At 48.9% G+C, this 22,320-nt stretch overlaps 2 long non-coding RNA genes across 2 annotated transcripts; one reads left to right on the plus strand and one right to left on the minus strand.

Moving 5' to 3' along the window:
• Positions 1-5,299: 5,299 nt before the first annotated feature.
• On the plus strand, positions 5,300-20,913 carry LOC146767985 (uncharacterized). The gene is made up of 2 exons (XR_014953888.1): positions 5,300-6,537; positions 9,026-20,913. It is a non-coding gene; the product is annotated as an uncharacterized LOC146767985 (long non-coding RNA).
• On the minus strand, positions 17,935-22,320 carry LOC110474306 (uncharacterized). The gene is made up of 2 exons (XR_014953887.1): positions 22,008-22,320; positions 17,935-21,570 (listed from the first exon to the last, which is right to left on the minus strand). It is a non-coding gene; the product is annotated as an uncharacterized LOC110474306 (long non-coding RNA).

The raw sequence follows: 22,320 nt of genomic DNA on the forward strand, positions 1-22,320 counted from the left end.
CCTGGAATCCCTGGGATCATGGCTTTGGAATTCCTATCCCACCCGGAACCAATAGGAAACACACCTTAATTCCCTGTTTCCACAAAACCACAGGCATCTGACATCCCCCAAACTCCCAAATCCATGTTTGGATGGATTCAACGAGCGGGAGGACCCGGAGCACCTCGGGAGCTTATCCAGCTTTTTCCTGGTGTAAATACAGTATTTCTCCAGGAATTATGGCCACTGGAATTCGCCCGGCCTTGTCCTTGCTCCCATAAAAAACTGAGAGCTGGTGGAAATTATGGGATCAAATCAAGGCTTCCTTTGATTCTGACCCTACAGCCATGAGAGTCCCAGAGGGCCCTGCTTTTTTCCTTCCCACTTTCCCTAATTTATGGCTCATTCCATCTTTTCCAATCAAGCCGGCTGGGGGCAGCTGCTCCCTATCCCAGGAGCTGCCATAAACCATGGACAACATTCCTGCTTCCTGGTTGCTGTGTAGAGAAAGTCCTTTATGGAACGGGATGGGGATCCAGAGGGTATTGGGAGGAGTGGGATTGGCTCAATGGATGGAATTTCATTCCCTCTTTTTCCAAGGCCTCCCTGAAGGGCTTGGGCAGAGCAGGAATGGCAGTGGGGTTGGAATACCCGGAGGGTTTTCTATCCCAAGAGAAAAAAAACACTCCAGGGTTAAACCCAGCGTTTTGTTCAGTGGGAAAAACACCCTTGGGAAGGTGGGAATGGTGACAGGTGCAATCCAGGAATACAGCACCATGTCCCAAAATTCCTAGATTTCTTCCTATTCCAGGGAAAAAAAATCCACCTTTTCCCCCTTTGCCCCCCTTTTCTGGGATGGGGGAGGTTCAGAGAATCCCACAGAGCTGCCTCCTGAATTTTCTTCGGAAGAAACAACCCCCTGGCAACCGCTCTTCCCAAAACTTCCCTCCAAAAATCCTTGAGAATGACCCTGAACTTCTCTTGCTTTGCAAAACCCATCCTAAAAAGCCAGGGCTCTACTTGGATATTTCCAGCTGGGCCTAAATACTCAAAAACAGAATTCCTGGGGATTTGTGAGAAGCAATTTTCAGGGATATTTACATGCTGAGCTGGCTAGGATCCAGGCAGAATTCCCAGATCCCACAGAAACTCCACATGCTTTTAAAATCCTGTTTCCCACTCACTTTTTGGAGTCAAATCTGGTGCCTGGAAGGAATTTTGGAAATCTTGGATTTTTTTTCCCGTGAAAACTTAAAAAGGGGATTTTTTTGTTTAATTTGGAGTTAATGGGGGTGGAATTTTTAGTTAATTTTTGTGGATTTGGGATTTTAAAAAATTATTTTAAAATATTTGGGATTTTAAAAAATTATTTTAAAATATTTTCTGGATGAAAAATTGTGGGATATTTGGAAAAACTGGGATATTGTGAATGATGTTTTGAAAGAAGTCTGAAAATCAGGAGCATTCCCAACATTCCAGAACATCTTCACTGGCTCCATTTTGCTTTTCCTTTACTCCCAGATACCCAAAAATTCATAGTTCCCAGGAATCTCCAAGCAGATTCCTTGTTCTCTTCCCACTGGGATGTGACCTGGAGCCCGGTATCCTGGGAGGGGGAAATTTGGGATCCAGGTGTTGGAGAAGGGACACAACCCCAGATAAAATTCCTTCCAGAATCCAAACCCAGGAGGGTCAAAAGTTCATCCAAGCCCCAGCAACTCCTGGGAGTTTTTTTCCTGCTTGGAAAAGGGTGAAGGAAAGGGAGAAAAAAGAAAAGCAGGAGAAATCCAATAAATGCCAGGGTGGGAAGGGAGAGGGGCCGGCGGTGGGAAAAGCAAACAAGGCAGGAAAAAGGGAACAGGCTGCATGGAAATGCCCAGGATGGAAGGTTGGGAGCAGATGGGAGAGGGGCTGGGAAGTGGGAATATAAGGGGCTGGAAGTAGGAATATGAGGGCGGGAAGTGGGAATATGAGGGGGTAGGAGTAGGAATGTGAGGGCATGGGATGAGGTTGATATTCCATGTGCATCCCACCTCAGTTTCCCTACTTTTCCCCCACTCCTATCTTTTTTTTTTTAGGAAAAAAATCCCCCTGGGTACAGCCCAAAGCCTCTGCGTGGCAGGAGTCATCCTGGTCCCACAGAAAAAATGGGATCAAACCTACAATACCCCTGGAATTTCCCCCTGGATATGGCTGGAGCCAGAATCCACTTCCCTTGGTGTCCACCATGGGAGGACCCCAAGGAAAACCCTCTGGAGTCACTGGGAATGCACGGAGGCAGAGGTGGAATTAAAAACTACATCAGGAGCTGTTTCCTAACAGAATTCCAGCCACTCACCTCCGTGCCACCCATCCCAGCAGCCCAAGGATAACTGGGAAAAGCTCCGTCCTTCCTCCTGGAGCCCTTTCCATGCCTCCAACACCAGCTGCTCCTAGGTTTTCTGGGAAGCATTCCTGGGATGAGCAGAGCCCTGCCCTGCTCCAGGAATTCCACAGTGTCCATTGTGCAATTCCAAGGCTTTATGTCTCCCCCATGGAGCCTTCCCAGCGCCCTTGGAGCTTGATTATCCGAGGAAATGGAGCCTTTATGGACTCCAGCTGGGAAGTGGGACATTAATGAGCCCTCCTTGGCACAGCTCCATATGTTTTCTGCCTTCTCCCGAGATCCTGGTTTTTTATGGTGACATTTATTTCATGGAAATGAGTCTGGGAATGAAGATCCATGGCCCTTCCTGGAGATTTGCACGAATCACTTCTCACTGCCACAGATAAATTTGGAAGGGAGAATGAAAACACAGCTGAATATTCCCTCTTCTCACCTTGCCAGGAATCCAATAAAATCAGGGATTTAAAAATTTTTGTGGAGTTGTTTGCAACTTTTCTCATTAAAACACCACAACTTTTCCAAATCCAAATTCCTGATTCCAAGAAAATTTGCTGCTCAAATGCTGGCATCTCCAAATGCAATTTTCCTTGGAAATCACCTCCTTGCAGGAATTTCACCTCCAACAATAAATACTGAGGTGCTAATTCCTTGTTTTTATCTGAAAGGACCTTTCCTTGCATCCCATTGGGCTTGGAATACAATGGACAACCCAGGGGCAAATCTAGGTGGACAAAGGGAATTTGGAGATAAAGGGAAAAGGGAGCCAAGAATGGATGAACTCCGGGGAGGAGAAAACCTGGAGCTGATGTGAATTCCCAGGCTTTTCAGAGCCATTCCAGAGGTGCAGCCAGTGGGATTTTGGGAGTTTCCAAGGGGGAAATCCATTGGGAATGGGGGTATTGGATCTGTCCAGGTTTGGGATCCCTTTGTGGGCTCTGGGAGATATTTGGGATATTTTTGTCTCTTCCACCTAGAAAAACCTTGGAAAAAGCTAAAGGATCAACCTTGGGATGAGCCCGGCACAGCAGCTCCTTCCCAAACCCTGAATTCCCTATCCCATTTTTCTACCAGTGACCTCAGTTAAACCAGCGTGAGTTCCTGAATTCCAAGCCTTTCCAGGCCTGTTGACTTCCCAGAAAAACAGGAAGTGGAGAAAGACAGGAACTGGCTGCTCCCTCTGCTGCCCAAAAGGCAGGAGAGGGGTGTGTGTGGGGGGGTGGGAATTCCATCCAGCTCTAATTTACCCTGGATTTGAACATATTCCAGGTCACTGATCACATACCCAGTCGGGATCTGGGGAATAAAGGAATTCTTTCCATCTTTCCATCCCTTCATTTGCTTTCTCCCTAATAAATCTTTATCCTGATTCCAACAAGATCACTAAGATCACTTCCCTTTTTTTCTGTATTTTGTTTTTGTTTTTGTTTTGTTTGTTTGTTGTTTTTAGGAAAAAATAAACCTGGATACATCCCAAACTCTCTGCTTTTTGATGCTGGGCTTGGGAATCCATCTTTGCTAGGAATCATCCCTATCCCACAGGTGAAATGGGATCAAACTCCCAAAACCCCTGGAATTTCCCTGTGGATGGTGGGATAAAGGTCCCTTGGTGTCTTGGAGAGTCTGGAATCCCTGGGAAAGCAGAAAGGGAGAGGGGATACTTCCAAGCAGAAAAAGCTGGATCTGCTCCATCTCTCCCAATTCCAAGGGATGTCCCTGTCCTAGAGCAGCCCAGGATATCCCAGATCCAAATTTTCCATCTTTTTCCTCCCTGGAAACCAAAAGCAGTGGATCAATGGGAAATATTCAGTCAAGGAGTAAATCCAGGTTGGATGGGGTTTGGGAATGGTAGAAATTGTCCCTATCCATGGCAGGGAGTGGGAATGGGATCATCTCTTCCCAAACTATGCTGGAAATTTATATAGGAAAAAATTTCAAACTAGGAAAAGAATGGGAGACTAAGATCTTTTATTTGGAAAGGAGGCAAAGGAAGGGTTAAATGCTACCTGCTACAGATCAGTCCAGGGATTTGGCTTTTCCAAAAACAGAAACAGGGGGATATTCCAGGATGGAAATCCACACTGGATAATGGGAAGTGCTTGGGATTTCCCCCCGCTCTGTTGTGAGACCTAAATTAATTCCCAAGGCATTCTGGCCTCAGTCCCAAACACTGCAATCCCTAAAATGCCGAGATTCAATAGAAACAACATTGCCAAACTGAGGACTATTTCCCTCTTCAAGAAACGCCCCCAGCAGTTTTCCCAACCCATTTCTGAAATTTTGTCCCCATTTTTTCACTGGGAAAAAAGTTCCAAAGACATCCCAACAGTTTTCCCACTTTCCCAGCCTCCATCCCATTTTCCTTCATGTTTAATTTGCCTCATTTTGATGATTTGCATCCCAATTTCCTGGTTTTGTCCTTCCCTTCCTGAGTGTTTGTTCCCACTGATCCAAGGGCATCACTCGCTTCCATCTTTCCCAATTTAATGATATTTATCCATCATCACCTGGGAGAGGAATTGGCTGGAGCTCAATTTGGCAAAATAAATTGGGATCACTTCCAGGATAATCCCATGGAACACATGGAATTTAATGTTCCCTTTTAATGTCCCCATCTGCAGCCGTTGTCCTTGGGATAAAGTCTGGAGGCTGCTTCCCAATCCTCCTTGTGGAATTCTGCTCTCTGTCCCAACTCTCCTCTTGCTCCATTCACCAGGACAGGTTGGTTGTTTTTCCTGGATTTTCCAGATGATCCAGCAGCTGGATCAGAGTGATTTTTCCTTAAATCCACTTTGTGCTGAAGTCATCGAGGCAATGGATCATGGATTGGGATGCAGAAAGCTCGTGGATCATTCCCCTTCAGCTATCCCAGGCTGTTACAAGCCCTATCCAACCTGGATTTGAATATTTCCAGGGATGGGGCAGCCACAGCTTTTCTGGGAAAACTGTGCCAGGGCCTCCCCACCCTCACAGCAAGGAATTAATTCCCAATGTCCCATCTATCCTTGGCAGTGAGAAGTCATTCCCTTTATCCCATCCCTCCATACCTTATCCCAAAACCACATCCTCTTTGCACCAAAGACTAGCCCCATACAAAAAAAACCCTTGGACGGTGCAGACTGGACTCCTCCTCCCTTTGGGGGAGTTATCCCGATTTTTGAGGGGCAAATCCACATTTTCTCCACAGGGATAAATCTGCGGGACCCAAGCCGTTCCTGCAGCGGAATCCACAGAATTATTCCAGCCTGGATCACCCGGCGCTGCAAGGCTGCAAATCCCTCCCTTAGAAAAGCGGGATGCTCCCCTCCTCCTTCCAGCCGGGAGAAGAGGCAGAATTTCCCATTCTCCATCCCAGCTCTGCTGTTCATTCCCAAGGCTGCTCCCTGGATTTTTGCGCCCCTTCTCCCATCTCAAAGTTCCTTTCTGGGATTCGTTCCCAATTTTCTGCTGTTTGGTCGCTACGGTGGTTGGGAGCCGGAATAGATATTGGAACGGGGAATAAAAACCCGGCAATTCCTTATGGAAGCAAAGAAAGCCACTAGAGGGACCTTCGGGCTGAGCCACAGCGAGGTCACACCCGGATTCGGGGGGGAGACATCCTCAAATTCTCCTTTTTCCTCCCCTCCCGCTGCTCCAGAGTTATCCCACAACATCCCACGTGCGTTTGCTTGGGATTTCCCAATAAACTCTCTTAAAAAAAAAAACAGGAGTGCGTTTATTTCCCTGTTTAATAACTTCCCTCATCTTTTTCCACGTGAAAGCCTTTGGGGGAGTTTTCCCTTTTTCCTACTCCTTTTCTTCTCTCTCGCTGGCCACTGAAAGCCTTAAAAAAAAATAAATAAAAGAAAATAAAAGAAAAAAAATTAAAAAAAAAGCAGGGAAAATCTCCCGGCAGGAAAAACGGGAGGCAAACATAGGAGTTAATTTCGGCTGGAATAGCTGCGGCTGTTTGTGGTTGTCCCTGACTCCGGAGCACCTGTGTTTGCTCACGAGCTTTTCCCAATCTGCCACAAAATGCCCGGGATTGTCACATGGGCCTGGAGCTTCCCGGCGCCTTGGGAATGAAAAAGCCGCAGCTTTTAGCGGAGTTAATCATTAATGCGCCGGCCTTTGTCCTGTTCCTGAGGCTGACAGGCCTTTGATATCCCAGATTTGCCAGCGGCGCCTGGAGCCAGGTACTGAGGAGCAGCCTGCCTGGAGCTGCCCTTTCCCTTGGGATTCGCTTCCTGGGGTGTCCTATGCACCCCTGTGCCCGTCCAGAAGTTTTTCTGCAGTGCATCCAACCCTCTGCTCTGATCTCATTCTTCTTTTGGGATAAAAATCCTTTGGGCTATCCCCCCCGAGCTTTTGGATTCTTAGGTCCTGGGGGGCACTGGGACAGGAATGCAGCTGCTCCCACTCCTCTCCTGCTTCATCATCCCTTCCCAAATTTCCGTCTCCCACTGCTTTTCCCAGGGCCCGGTTGTTCCAAGGGCACAGGGAGGTAAATCTCCAAAATGGCTCCACATCATTGGAATTCTCCCTTAAAATCATTTTGGAGCAAAATCCTCCTTAATGAAGGCCCTGTTTTTCCGAGGGTTGTGGGAAGAGGGAGAAGGAAAGGGGAGAGGCTCTCCCTGGGCACCAATAATGGCTCAGTTTCCTTGGAATTCTCCAATAAAATTAGTTTTCCACCAGCTTGGAGCAGAATCCACTCTAAAGGAAGGCCCTGTTTTTCCAGAGGCTATGAGAAGGAGGGCACGGAGAGGGAAAGCTCTCCCTGGGCACTGAACACCTCTCCACTTCCTTGGAATTCTCCCATAAAATCATTTTGGAGCAGAAGCACCCCCAAAGGACAGGAGGATTCCCATAAAACTGTTGGGAATGTGATTTGTGCTCCTGGAGCTCTGAGGCACAGTCAAACTCCAAGGTTCCTGAACTTTTCCTTGACTCCATCAAATCCTGACAGCTCCTCCACAGAGCTGCCAGGACAGGGATGGAGGTGCAGCTGTGCCAGAGACTTCCCAAGGCTCTGTTCCCACATTTATGGCATCCAGAGATAGAAATCCAGCTGGATCCCCCACTTATAGCACCCAGGGATGGAAATCCAGCTGGATTTTTCCCATATTTCCAGCTGGATAATTTCCATCCCAACTCCCAGTGCACGTGGAAATCCTAAGTCCCAAATTTAAGGACAAATTAAATAATTCCTCAATTTTTTGGCCACCCTGTTGCTGCCTCTGGAAGCTGCAGGGGAAAACTCTGTGGGTCCATGGATTGACACTGCTCCCTCTGGAATGCCTGGGAGAGAACTCTTGGAAAATTATCCAGGGGTTGCAGCCTCTGGGAAGAGTTTTGAGGCCACTTTTGCCCAGGCAGTTCTGCCCCTGGATCCCTCCTGATCCTGGCACACCCCAAAACCACAAAGGAATGTGGGGCTGGCTCCCAATTTTTCAGATCCAAGTAGAAACTCCCTTCAATGTCCAGGATTTGCCCGGGTGACTCATGGAGATAAAGCTCCCAAGGTCACTGAAGGAGCCAGGAAACCTGAAATTCTCCCCCACCGGCTCCCTGCTCAACTGGGATGTGCCTGGATAAGTTCCAAGCAATCCCTGGAGCTGCAGCATCCCCCCAGGAACCTCAGGCTGGAATATCCTGGGTTCAAGGATCAGGCCCTGAATTGGGAGCAAATCCAAAGCAGATTTCCTAAAATCCAGTGAAACATTGGAGCTCCAAGACCATGCAGAGGTTTGATCCCCTCACCTGTTGGAACACACAGGGAGGCTCCGCTCTTTTGCAACTCCGACCAAAAATTCCACTTAAACCACTCCAGAGCCAGAGAGGCAGGATTCCAGACCTTGGAGAACATGGATCCACCCCCAGACCAGACTTCCAAGAGCTCTCCAGGCCTAGGAAATGCCTCCGTGCTCACGTCATGGCTGGAATGCTCTGGGAGCCGAAGCTCGTGCACCTCCAGCTCCAATCCCTCAGGATTACTGGCTCCTTGAAACCTTGGACAAGCAGCCAGGGAAATACAGGGGTTGGGGAGCCAGGATATGGGAAGCAGAGCCCAAATTCCAAAGCCCACTGCTACTCCTTCCCACCTCAGAGCAAGACCCCTACTCCCTCAGGATTCCAGCTGGGAAAGGAGGCCAGATCCCTTTGGAGGTTGGGGCTCTCTGGGATTGGCCACCAGGAAGGTGGGAAGCAGGATCTTGCCTCCTTTCTGCCAAATTCCAGCACTGTAGAGGTGGGAAGAGGCCTCAGGAGGTGGGAAGGAGCCTCTGGATTTATCCCCAAAGCCTCCAGCGAATGGGGTGTGAAGCCCTTGCTTCACTCAGTCCTTATGGAATTATGGGAATATTCCAGCTGGAAAAGACCTTGGAGATCATCAAATCCAACCTTTGTCCATTTCCCACCTGATCTGAGCACTGAGTGACTGTTCCAGCTGTTTCTTGGACACTTTGAGGGATGGGGACTCCACCAGTGTCCCACTCCAAGCCTTTCCATAAAAAAATTCCTGCTATCCAACTGAATTTCCCCTGAGGCTGTTCCCTCTTACATTATCATTTGTTTCCTGACAAAATATCCCAATTTCCACCTGGCTGCACCCTCCTTCCAAGTAAAGGGTTCAGCTTTCCAATTATATTTCCCAGAAGGAAGATTTTTCTTTGCTTTCCACAGGCTCTAGCTGGGAGCTGGATGTGTCTCTGCCCTGGGGGATATCAATGAATTCAACACACTGAACCTGAAGCTGGAGTGTGCTGGAAGCAGGAACAGGGCTGCCTGGGATTATGGATAAATGAACATGGGATCAGCTTCCTGGGAGGAAAACTCCAGGGTGCTAAAAGACTCTTTGATCCAGCAGGGAGAAGATAAATGGGATAAATGGGATAAATAAACAGGACCTGCTGGAAGCACACCCACACTGGGAACACAAATGATTAATTATGGCCTTTTCCAGACGCAAAACTCCAATTCTGGTCCTTAAAAAACTCTGGAGGCTCCGAGGGAAAAGCACATTTTAACACCGGCCTCAGAAACTGCTCTTGGAGTGAACAATCCAAACTCATTCCCAAATCCTTGTTTAAATATTTTCCCTGCTCCTTCCCCTCCACAGCCCGTTTGTGGTGTGCATCCCACACCGGAGCCAGGGAGGAAACGTTCCTGGAAAAATCACAAAGCCACTTTCAGCCGCAGAAATCCCCATCCCGAATCCAAACAGGGAAGCCTCTGTCCCTTGCCAGCCTAGGCTGGGTTTCCGCCCGGAATTAGGCAGGGAAAGGGAAGGGGCTGCTTTTCCAGCTGTGGGGTGGAAATTCTGTTTTTTCCGAGGGGCTCTCTCCAAGTTCTGCACTGACGGGACAGTCAGGACTCCCTGGATGGATGACCACGGAAGGGAATGCTCCAGGGAGAGGGCTGTGGGCACGGAAAATGGGTTTCCACGGAAAAGCCTGGTCACTCCTATAACAGCTCCGTCTGGGATGACTGGAAAAGCTCATTCCTGGAGCTAGAATCAGACAGATACAGGGTTATTCTAGGCCAGTTATTCCAGGGAAGAGGGGTGAGGATCTTCAACATGCCCCTTGGATCATATCCAGCCTGCTGGGAATGTCCTGGGAAGCACCCACAGGATAACCCCTCGGCAGCAGGGGATCAATTAGCCCCTTCCTAGTGTTCGCGGTGACCCAGAGCCACTCCGATGTTAATGGGATAATGAGTCTTCTGTGGGGAAATATGGAATTCCAGGGGATTCTCTGGAGGGCTGGGATAGCCAGGATGTGGCTGCACATCCCATCCCGCACATTCCAGGCATCTCCATTCCATTAATGTGATGGAAAAAACACCCTTGCCCCATGGAGGAGAGGCTAGAAGGAGCCACTGGCAGCTCCAGGATTATTTTGCACTATTACTCAGGAGCTGGGCATTCCCAAGGTTCTCTGTACAACTGGGAGGGAGCAGAGGGTGAGTGGCACAGAACCTGATTTTTTCCCCAAATAAAGCTCCTGCCTGTTCTCATCCTAGAAACTTTGGTGGCAGCTGTCCCTGAATTCCACAGATCCAGAGCTCGTTCCCACTTTCCTTGTGTCTCCTCACCATCATCCCACTGGATCCCACAAGGACAGGCTGGACTTGCTCCCAAGAAACCAAGGAAGTCACGGATCATCCTGATGTGTAGCACCAACATATTCATGGAAGATCCCTTTCAGATGGGATATCCAGAGGCTCAGAGGATGCGGAGCTGGTGCAACCTGGAGGTGATGCTTGGGACAAAGGCATGGAAGTAACCAAGGCATGGAAGTGACCAAGGCATGGATGTAGTTGGATTATGAATGGGCCCAAGGCATGGATGTGACCACAGTATGGATCTGGTTGGCTTATGGATGTGACCAAGGTGTGGATGTGACCAAGGCACGGATGTGGCTGGATTAGGGATGTGACCAAGTCATGGATGTTGTTGGAGGCATGGATGTGACCAAGACATGGATATGGTTGGAGTCATGGAAAGCAGGTCCATCCAGGGTGTTTAAGCACCAGGAGACTCCAAGATTTTGTTCAAAAACCAAGGGAACAGCTCAGAGCCCCTCCATTGTGGAAAGCTGGGAGCTGGGGACTCCGGCTTTGCTCCCTTCCTGCAGGATCAACCAGCTCCCTTCTCCTGCTGGGCAAACACGGCCGGATGAGATAAGGGCTGTGTGCACAGCTCTCCACCAGCAATTCTGAGCCCGACCTCCCTTCCCGACATCCACCTGCTCCCGGCTCCCTCCCTGTGTCTCGGCTGCACTGCTCTCAGCCCCTTCACCCTTCCTGTTCCCACTGGGAATATTCCATGCTGCTCCTGCTTCCCCATTGTGCTGGGGACATGGTGCTGGGCACGCAGCATCAAACGGTGGGATACCACCCCCAAACAAAACTTTGGGAAAATGAGCTGGAAGTAGTTAGGATTTTGGAGATGGGATGATGGGATGAATCCCACCAATGTGGATCCAGCAAATTGGGAATGGTACAACCAGGTTTAACATTAATACCGGGATTCCTGGGAGATTAATCCCGGAGATAAGTGGACAACCATGAGACTGGAGGACCCCGTGGCTCAAACAAAGGGATCTGGGAGTGGGAGCAGGGAAAGACAGATGGGTTGTTAAACACTGCCAGCATACCTGGCTGGAGCTATTCCCAGGTCACCGGAAACAGCAGCCAGGATTTGGGGTGGTGCATCCAACCAATTCCAGCCAACTTCTACCCTCTTCCTTATCTCCGGATCACACAGGGGTGATCTAGGGATTCCAAAGGCGCTCCAGGACACAGAAAATATTTTCCAAATCCACCCTACCCAGTGGGGGCTGCCATGCCATGGGGCTCCCGGTTTTCCTAGCAGAAAGGATTTGGGAGAGCAGCAGTGTTTCCGCATGGGTTTCCCCTTCCAGATATTTTCCACGGGGTCTGCAGAGTGCCCACTTGGGCAATTTGGAATTTGCTCCAGCCTCTAAATCAGGGGATTTTTACCCTCCCCAGGTGCTGCCCCTCTAGCCATGGGATCCATCCAGCCTGCAGGATTAATTCTCCCTAAAAACCGGGAAAACCGTGGAATTAAAATTGGCTCAGCCAACAACATCCCCAAGCAACCTCTCCCCTGTTTTCCTATCAGGTGAGAGATGTGCCTGGGGAGAAAATCAGGATAGATCCCATCAACTTCTCCACCTCTCTATCAGCTTCTCTGCTCTACTTCAAATCCCTTCCTTGCTCTCCGTCAACTCCTTTCCCTGCTCCTCCATCAAATCCCTTCCCAGCGTCTCCCAGAGGAGAGGAGCCACTAAAGAATGTGATGTCAGGGCCACTCAGGTGCTCCCCTCCATCCATTATCCCACTCCAAAGGTCTCACCTATCTAAGAGCCCCATCCATCCCCATTTTCAGGCAGCCAGGGCGGCCCCTCCCCTCCCAGCCCCTGGAGCCCTCTGCTTTCCATCAGATTTTCCAAGACAATGGGTGTCTGGAAGCTCCTTAACTCCTCAGGAAGGGGGGGTTTGTGGACACAGCCCCTGTGCTGTGCTGGGGGATGGCTCCCAGGAAAATCTTGCTCCTGGGACACCCCTTCCTTCCCAGAAAAACAGGATCACCTCACCCCAGGCTTTCACCTGCACTTTTGAGGGAGTTTTCCCAGTGTTTTCCCCTGAATTGGACACTCCTAAAATCTCAGGGCTATCCAGGGGGGTAATTAATGGGATGTATGATTCTGCTTGACATCCCAAACTGTAATTTGGGATTAGGAATATGAAATCCTCTGCTGGGGCAGCAGGTGGAATTCTGGAAACTTGGTATGAGGCCAGGAGTGGGAGATACCTTGTGGGAATCATCTCTTCTAGGTGGGACCTTCCTGGGCTAAAACTAATCCCATCACCTCTTGTGTCTGGCAGTTTCCAACAGGAATTGCCTCTGCACACCCTGTGCCTCAGTTGTCCAAGAAATTTGAGATACCAGGAATTCCATGCAAGCTGTCCAAAAATTCCAAGGAAAGGATTTATTATATTTGTAAATATTTTTATTAATATTAGTGTTGATAGTCCACTGATATTTTTGTTATTTTTATTATTATTCCCACCATTCCCAAAATTATTTTGGGGTTGGAAATAAACATTCTCAGCACAAAGAAAACATGGATTTGGGCTGGATTTTATCCCACCTCAGGTGGGATTTGACTCCCAAATCAACCATGGATTTTGGAAGTGCAAAGAGGGGATGAGGGGCCCAGGTCTGTTAAGCTGAACCTGGAAAACTTTGGGATGGCTCTGGAATGGTGCTGAAATGATCCCTCATTCCAAGGCCTTATCTCGTGGCAGAGAACCAGTGCTGGCACCACTGCCAGGAGCACTTTATTCCCTTGGAAAGGAAGGCAGCAGAATTCCAGTGCCAAAGCCATTGTTCCTGGAACAGGAATGAGTCCTGCCAGGTTACAGAGCTCCCATTGTTATTCCAGAGCTCAGGATCACCCAGCTTTGAAGTAGCTGAGGTGGGAACGCTCCTTCCTCTCTGCTTTGCTGCTTTTATTCCCTGATTTTTTCCCCCAGTTCCATGATTTAACTTTGATGGCGATTGGAAAAAGAGGAGCTTTAGGGTCACTTCCAACGTGAATCATTCCATGATTCAGGCTGGAGGCAATGCGGTGGGAAGCCGAGAGAACCCCCGCAGGACCAGGAATGTTCTCTCTGGCTCTGGGGTTCGGATGTTGGGATGAGCTGGACACAGGTGGGAAGAACCAAATGCTAATGGGTTCCAGAGGATCTAAGTGCTATTGGATCCGGAGCAGCAGGATCAGAAGGCTGGGAATCTCCACAGGACATGGGAATGTTGGATCATCTCCAGGTGCTTCCTGGCCACCTCTTCCTACATGATCCCACCCCTTAGACCATGCATCCTGCAGGAAGGAGCCGCTCCCTCCAGCAGCTCCTTCTCCTGGCTTTGTATCCAATTTAACCGCTGGATTTGAAATGCCAGTGGAGTTAAGAGGAGCTGATTAAAAAGCGAGAACCTCATCCCAGTTTTTAAACACAGAGTTGCTTGGCCGTATTTACATTAGTGTCAACTTTAATTTAAATCCCGCATAACGATATTTGCTTCCCTAAATTTATTCCCCAGGAATGCCACACAAATTACCCAGTACCACTGGCACCTTCTCTTTGTCTCCAGCAGAGTGGCTCAGGAATGAGCTCCTGGAAGTGTCATTCCACCTCTTTAACGTCTCATTAATTAACCCATCCTGCTTTTGGGATGAGGCTGGAGCTGGTGGAGCACTGGAAAGGAATTCCAGATGGATCTGCCTTCAAAATGGGAATAGGGATAGGCTTGGTGAGCCTCATCCCTTCCAGCTTGGGATATTCCATGGTAATCCATAGGCTGGAGGAGCCCAGCCCTCTTCCTGAGGGATTTTGGGATGCAGTATTAGAGTATCAGGGAATATCCAAGTGATCTGGAATTTCAGAGATATGTGGGATGAGCTGTGGGCAGCCCAGGAACCACAGGAACCTCTGGCCTTCCAATCCGACAACCCTGCAGGAAAACGTGGGAGAAGCAGGAAAAAAACACAAATAATCCCAGTGATTCCATGGATTTTTGGGACAGCAACAAAGCTCTGGGATTGCCGAATCCACAACCTTTTCTTTTTTCAATCCTAAAATACTTTCAGGATTATTTCCAACAGCCCTGGGGCTGTTTCCAGCTCCCAGAACCAAGAGGACAAAAAGTGGGAATGGCAAAGGATGGATCATCCCTGCTGGCCGTGCTCCCACTTCATTTAGAATTCCAGCATTTCCCTGCCCTCAGCAAGATGAGAGATGCTGGACTAGAAGAGGGATAAATTTCCCTGGATTTTCAGGGAACGAAGGCCTGCATGCTGTGGTAGCCAGCAGGGATATTCGCAGTGTTTCTCATCTATCATCCCAGATAGATCTCCTAGGAAGGACTATTTAGGATTTTCCCATTCCAGGCTCATTGTGCCCTAAATAAATATGGATTTCTGCATTTGGCAGCTCTGCATCTCCATCCCAGGCTGGAAATATCCCTTGGAATGTGGCATTCCTGCAGCTTGCTTGGAATGAGGACAGAACTCCTTGCCCAAAAGGGCTTCCTTGCCCTACCAGGTTTTCCTTTATCTAAGAGGATTTTCCCTTTATCCAAGAGGTTTTTATTGCCCAAAGTACTTCCTTTCCCTAAAATGTTTCCTTGCCCCAAGAGGTTTCCAAGAGTGTTTTTCTTGGTTTTTCCAAGAGTGTTTTCTGTCCCTTATCCAAGAGTGTTTTCTTTTCCCTTGCTCCAAGAGTTTTCCTTGCCCCCAAAGGGTTTTCCTGCCCCTAAAACCTTTCCTTGTCCCAAAAGGGTTTCCTGGCCATTCCCAACGACACCAACTGAAGGGTGTGGAAATGTCAGCAGAGGCAACTTTTGCTGGATCCATGGAATCAGGGAAGGGCTGTGCTTTTACCTGGCTGGAGGAAGGGGCTCCACAACAAAAGGGGTTCAGGATCCATGGAAAAGCCATGGACCAGAGCCCGGATCTTGGCTCGGGAATGCCAGCGGAGGCAGCTTTTCCTGGATCAGCAGGATAAGGGAATCAGGGAATCAGGGAAGGGCTGCAGCTGTGCCCTTATCTGGCCGGAGGCCGGGGCTCCACAACAAAAGGGATTGGGTAGCTGGGTGATCCATGGAAAATCCATGGGCCCGGCATTGTGGACGCCCTTCTGCTGAGCAAATAGTTCAAACTGTTCATTCCCATCTCCCATTCTCTCCCTGGAACATTGTTTGTGTCCTTGCATTTCATTCCGCAGGAAGATTGCTCCCTGGGCCTGTGAGCAAACAGTCCGGAAAAGAGCCAGCTATCCTGGCTTTTCCCTGGAGAACTGGCATTTTTATTCCAGCTCCAAGCTGTCAAAGAGCTGGAGAGTTTATGTCCGGATCCTGAATTAATTGCTTTAAGCTGGAGCAGCCTCCAAATGGCCAGGAGATGTTTATTAATAACGGTTCTCCCAGTTTTTTTCCAGAATTTTTTTTTGTTCCGAGCTGTACTCTCCCATCCTATGCCCTCCATTAAGTGCCTGGCCCAAGGAAATGCCTCTTACAGGGAATTAAGGAATGGGTTCAGAGGTTTTGGTGGCAGGGAAGCTCCGGTAGGACTTTGGGCACACCAGGAAGGAGACGGAGATGGATCAGTGGGAGAAGGAGCGGGATCATGTTTAATCCAAATATCCTTGGTAATTAATGAGGAAATTGATGCTGGAAAAAATTCCAGGTAGGAATTAAATGGATTTGCGTTAGACATAAAATGTTTGAAAGCTTTAAAATCCTGCTTTAAGGAATGAAGGAATAAAGCAATTCCAATGCCTCTGGAAAATCAGGAGCCGGGAGCGCCTTTGTGTAAATTTTCCACTTGACTTTTCATTATCTACCTGCCCCAAATTCATCTGTATGGATGGGATCAACATGGAATGGGAGAGATAAAAGCCAGAATAAATGTGCTTTGCATATCCCACCGATAAATCCCCCTCCCCTTTCCCCGGAGCCGCTTTTCCAGGCAGCTGCATTTTCGGGAATAAATTATTTTGCCGAGGAGAGGGAAGCAGAGTGGGGCTGCTCAAGTGTTTGCTTGGAATATTGATCCTGTCAAAGGAACTGCAGTTAATGAGTAACCGGGAAAAATATGCTGGGTCTGCCTGAGCTCCCTGCCAGAGTATGGATATGGCTCCTGGCCCCCTTTGGATCTGGGAGCAGAGCCTGGGACAGTGGCCTGTGTCCCACAGTGCACATTTGGAGACTCTGAATTCTAGAGTGTTTGGATTCTCAAGACTTTCTTTATCCCAAATCCTGCCATATCTCAAATCTTGCTGAATCCCACACCATGCTGAATCTCAAACCTGCAGTATCCGAAATCCTGCCTTATCCCAAACCCTGCCATATCCCAATCCCTGCCATATCCCAAACCTCACTCTATCCCAAATCCTGCTGCTTCTCTAATCCGCTGTATCCCAAACCCTCTGACACCCTAAACCCTGCTACATCCTAAATCCTACCCCATTCCAAATGTTGGTGCATTCCAAACCCTTCCCAAACCCCACTGATTCACAAACCTTTCCTTATTCCAGCCCCCTTGCTCATTCCTGCATATGATCCCATGGGATCAGCCTCTTGAACATCCAGGTGGTTATCCCTCTCCTCATCCCAGCAGGAGCTATTCCTGATCCCAAATATCCCAAATTTCAGCTGGATGAAGAATATTTCTGCCTTAAAACCAGCTGAAATTCCTGCCTTATCCATGGGATGATCCAGAGCTTGGAGCAAGCTCCCCTGTCCTGTCCATTTCTCCCTTCTCACATATCTCCTTTTCCATGAATCCCAACACCTTGGAGAGCTGGATAATGCTCCTTTTTTCTTCCCTTGTGAGGAGAACTCCTGGTGGGATTTGTTTTCCCGTTAGGAACAGAATAGGGAAAAGGTTAAGAGGCACTTCAGGAGATCCACCCCATTCCAGGGCTTTTATTCCTGCGTAAAGCCCGATCCCATTTGAGCAGCTCTCGTCATCCCAAGTGATGAATTCCTTCTCCTCCTCCTCCTGCTCCTCGTTTTCCTTCTTCTCACATCCTTGTGCCGGGAAAAGCAGCCCTGCTCCAGCACCTGCTTCCTGCTGGATTTATTCCTTGGAGGATCTTTCCTCATAGGAATTTCTCCTGGTCACGCAGTGATTTTTTTGCCTTTCCTTATGGAAAAGGCCCTTCCCAGTCTTTTTCCTTTTCCCCCTAAAAATCCACATTGGAAATTTATGGGGAAGAGGGTGTGGAAGCAGAGGAAACAAAGGGAAAAGCAGGGATGAAACAGTGACTTCCCAAACTGGAGATTTCCTCTGGATGCTTCCAAAAAAACAAGTCTGCCATCAGCTCAACATCTGCAGGGATTTTATGGGTTTGGGAATGATGGCTCTGATCAGACCCAAGGGGACAGAGACTCCTGGAAAAGCCCCTTTGGAAGCAATTCCCACCTTCTGTCTCCTTTTTCCACCCAGAGCTGCTGGATTTGTTCCCCGCCCCATTCCCAGGAATGATTCCAAAATGGATTTATGCATCCAAATTTTAATCCCTTCCCTGTTTTCCTTCCATTGTGGATCCCGGAGCTCCAAGGTGGGGCATTTCAGGAAAGCCTTGGAAGGGGTTTAATGCCCGCTCACTTTTATGGGATTTTCCTGACGGAATTTTTCCTCCTCTCCAAAGCCTTTCCTGTGCTCAACTTCAGGAAACCCCCTCATGCATCCCTGAAATTCCTGGGAAACTCAGCATTCCCGAGGTGCTGTTGTGATTTTACTGCTGTTTCCATGAGGGCCAGCAGGATCCATATCCCAGCCAGGATCCATATCCAGGCCATGTCTCCATTCCTGTCGGGAATTACTGGAGCGTGACCCAGGTATCGCTGCCGAGGACAGACACAAAGAGGCAATCGGAGATGGGAATCTTGGCCTTTAAGAAGGATGAGGACATGGATGAATCCCGATTTATCCCAACTCCTGCTGCCACGGACTCCATATCCATTAGCTGAATAAATAAAGGAGCGGGTAGGGAGAATGGGAGCAGGGAGTACAGAGCAGGCATAAGCAAAGCATTCCAAGGGCTCCCAGATCTCTCAGTATTGCTGCCTTGGGAAGCGGGGCAAGAATCACATCCCCACCTTTCCATTCCATCTGTTTTCCAACAGAGATAAGAGCATTCATTGTAATGCTGGTGGGAGGAAAACCCTGCGGGAAAGTGCTCCTTCCCAAGGAAAAGCTCCTTGCCCGGCCTTCCCTGGGATCCAGATGCAGAAATCAGTGCAGTGTCAGGAATTCCAGCTTGGTGGGAGCCAAAGCGCAGCATCATCCCAGATGATCCCTGCCTTTCCCACATTTTCTGTGGTCCAGGGGAATCAGAGAGAGTGGAGTGGGAATAGGTGGGATGTGAGAAGGGGGAGCTGCTGGAATGGGGTGAGAAAAGGGGAGAGTGGGGAAAGAATAAAAGAGGAAAGGGATGGGGTGAAAAGGAGAAAGGGAGGGAAAGAGGGAAAAGGGGAAGGAAAAAAGAAAGAGGAAAGGTGGATGAAAAAAGAAAGAGAAAAGGTGGATGAAAAAAAGGGGAAAGGGAAAACTAATGGAAGGAAATGGGAGGAAAAAACAGAAGGGGGAAAAATTGAAAGTGAAAGAAAGGAAAAGGGGAAAGAAAGAAAGAGTAAGGAAAAAGGAAAGGAAAGGAAAGGAAAGGAAAGGAAAGGAAAGGAAAGGAAAGGAAAGGAAAGGAAAGGAAAGGAAAGGAAAGGAAAGGAAAGGAAAGGAAAGGAAAGGAAAGGAAAGGAAAGGAAAGGAAAGGAAAGGAAAGGAAAGGAAAGGAAAGGAAAGGAAAGGAAAGGAAAGGAAAGGAAAGGAAAGGAAAGGAAAGGAAAGGAAAGGAAAGGAAAGGAAAGGAAAGGAAAGGAAAGGAAAGGAAAGGAAAGGAAAGGAAAGGAAAGGAAAGGAAAGGAAAGGAAAATCCAGCTGGAGCAATCTGCTCCCCCTGCAGCCGCCTCCACCTCATTCCCGGATTTTAAACACTTTTTCTTTCCTTTTTATTCCCCCTAAATTTTTCCTTTCTTTTCCCTGAAATTCCACTTCTAGCTGTCCCTGCAAATAGAGCAGCCCGGAGGAGCTTCCATCCCTCCATCCATCCCTGCATCCCTTCCCGCATCCCTCCATCCGTCTTTTCCCAAAGAAATCCCGGTCCCGGGCTCGGGGCAGCTTTTCCCGTTCTCCCTGTCCTGTCCTTCGGGATCCATCCCTGTCTCTCCGTCCTGTCTCTCTGGGATCCATCCCTGCGGAGGGCAGAAAACCCCTGTCCCTCCATCTGTAGCCGATTCTGGGATTTTCCCAGTGTTACGCATCCTCTGGACACCCTGGGACGGGAGTGCTCCTTTCAGCATATTTCAGGGAAAAATAACCAATTGTGGAGATATTTTTTTCTACTTTTTCTCCTTTAAACCCCATTTTTTTTTCTGTGTATATTTTTTTGCTTCCTTTCCTTTTTCTACTTTTTTCCTTTTTGAATTTTCCTTTTGTTTTTCTCTCTTTTTTTTTATCCTTTCCCCCTTATTTTCCTTTTCCTTATGTCTCTTTTCCCTATTTTTTTCTCTTTTCTTTTTCCTATTTTCTTTTCATTTTCTTTTTGTTTTTTTTTTCCTTTTCCGTTTTTGTAGTATTTTGTTTTATTTTATTCCCTTTTATTGCTTTTTGTTCCCTTTTATTTAATTAATTAATTATTTTTCTTTTATTCCAAGAAACCAAACAGCTCCCAAATCCAGCTCTCCCACCTTTCCTCGGCTCCAACAGGGTCGACATAGAAACAACATTAAAAAAAAAATTTTTTAAAACCCAAAAAATCCCCGCCTGCTCCTTTTGCTCTTTCCGCATCCAGCGGCTCCACAATCCCGTGTTTAACGTTCCCAGAAATCCGGAGCCGGCGGATTCCCCTTTACCTTTTAATATTTCCTCTCCAACTCCCGGGCACTGGGAATAAACTTCCAGTCTTTTTCTCCCCCTCCTTCCCTTTTCCAGCCTCTTTCCTACCTGGGTTTTGTGGGCTTTTGGATTAACCGAAGCGGATTCTCCAAAAATAGTCTAGGATTAGGACAATTTCTGGGAGAAATAGTGGGAATTGCCTTGAGCCTGAGAGGAATTACAGCTCGGAAAAGAAGGCTCCATCAGTTTCCCGGGAGACGGGATAAGCCTTACTTGGGTGTTTCAGTTCTTTTTAGCCCCATTAATAATTAGTCCCATCCTCAGCCCCGAGTTGTCCTAGTTTTTTTTGGTTTTTGGGGGCTTTTTTTTTTTTTTGTCCTTAGGATTATCCAGAAATGCGCTGGATACTGCGGGCAGGGAAGGCAGGGCCGGCTCTTCCAGCGTTACTCTGAGGGAAAGGGTTGGGGGAGAATTTGGGATCCCACCGGGGCTTCCCCGTCCTCTTTGTGCTTTGATGCCCTTGGAGCCGTCCCTGAATGTCATTAAGGGCCGGGATAATTAAAAGGGAAAAAAAAAAAAAAAGAGAAAAGTCGCTTTTCCTGGAGGGAGAAGTCATGGAAAAATGAAAGAAAACTATGGATAACGGAGAGAAGAGAAGAGGTTGGAACGGGACTGATTTGGGAGCTCAGGCCCTGCCCGGTCCCCCTCGGCATTCCCCAGCCGCATCCCAGAAAATAACCCGAACCCGGCATTTGACGGGAATTGACGGGAAAACGGAGCAGGGACACAGCGATCCCGGCTGTGATTGCGGGGAGCTGGGAATGCTCGAGACAAGAGGGAAAAGCAGCCGGGAGCGGCAGGGCAGGAGCGGGAAAGCGGCGGGATGGGCGCTGCTCCCGCGGGGGGGACGGGCGGGCACGGAGCGCTAATTGGAGCTGTCAGCGCTAATTAGCGAGAGCTCATTAGCGATGTCACCTGTCGCGGTGAGGGGACACGGACGGGGACGGAGACACGGAGAAGGACATGGGGACACGGCCACCCCCTCCGAGCTGTGACCCACACCTCCGTCCCCGAACCTGGAGAAGGGCCACTGAAATTCCCGGTTTTCCCAGTAAACACATCCGCGGGAATCTTTGGATCCCTTATTTTTTGGCCCACGAGGATGTTGGAATGCAGGAGCCGCGGGAATGTCACCGCGAACGGCGCTTCCGGGGACAAACCCTCTCCCGGAACGAAAATCTAGGAGGAAAAATAGGGGAAAGGCAGAAAATCCGCTAAAATTAAAATGGAACTAGCAAATTTCAGGGAAGCTCGGGAGTTTGGGAAGGAGAGGGAAGAGGGAGGGAGCTGGACCCTCACGTCCCGTCCCTGTCCCATGGTTTGGGGCTAAACCGGGCAGAATCGGAGCCTCGAGGTGTCTCCCACACCCCAAAACTCCTCCTGTGCTCCAAGATTGGGAGACGGGATCCCAAAAAACTCGCGGGCTTGGCGTATCCCTGAATCCACCCTGAATCCATCCCCCACTGCGGCCTCCGCGGCGCTGCCCTCGGCCCCGGCGGCTCTGGGGCGAGCTGAGGGGGAGAAGGCTGAGGAAGAAGGGCTGGGAATAAAGCGGGAAGCGGGAAGGAAGGGGAAGGACAGGAAAAGCAGGAGAAGGAGCGGCGGGTGTCCCCTACCTGCGCCCCGGCCTCCGGCCCGGCTGTGCGGGAGCTGGGAGCATCCCGGCATTTATTGGAACTCCAACTGTGCCACTGTTGACTTTAGCACAAAGCAAAGATTTCGCCGGGCACCCGTTTAAAAATGAATATTTTACCAAGATATCGATCAGCTTTATAAAATTCACTTCCAGCGCCGCGGCTCCGAACGGCGCGGGGGGGGCGCCAGGAAAGGGGCCGCAATATAAGATCTGTGTAAATTTGCTGAACTCTGACGTGGTGGGGAAAGTTTACCCTCCTGGAATTTGGAGCTCCGGCCACCACCCCACCCCCC

This window comes from Lonchura striata, chromosome 3, assembly GCF_050655825.1.
Source record: "Lonchura striata isolate lonStrDom1 chromosome 3, ASM5065582v1, whole genome shotgun sequence".
Taxonomy (NCBI): domain Eukaryota; kingdom Metazoa; phylum Chordata; class Aves; order Passeriformes; family Estrildidae; genus Lonchura; species Lonchura striata.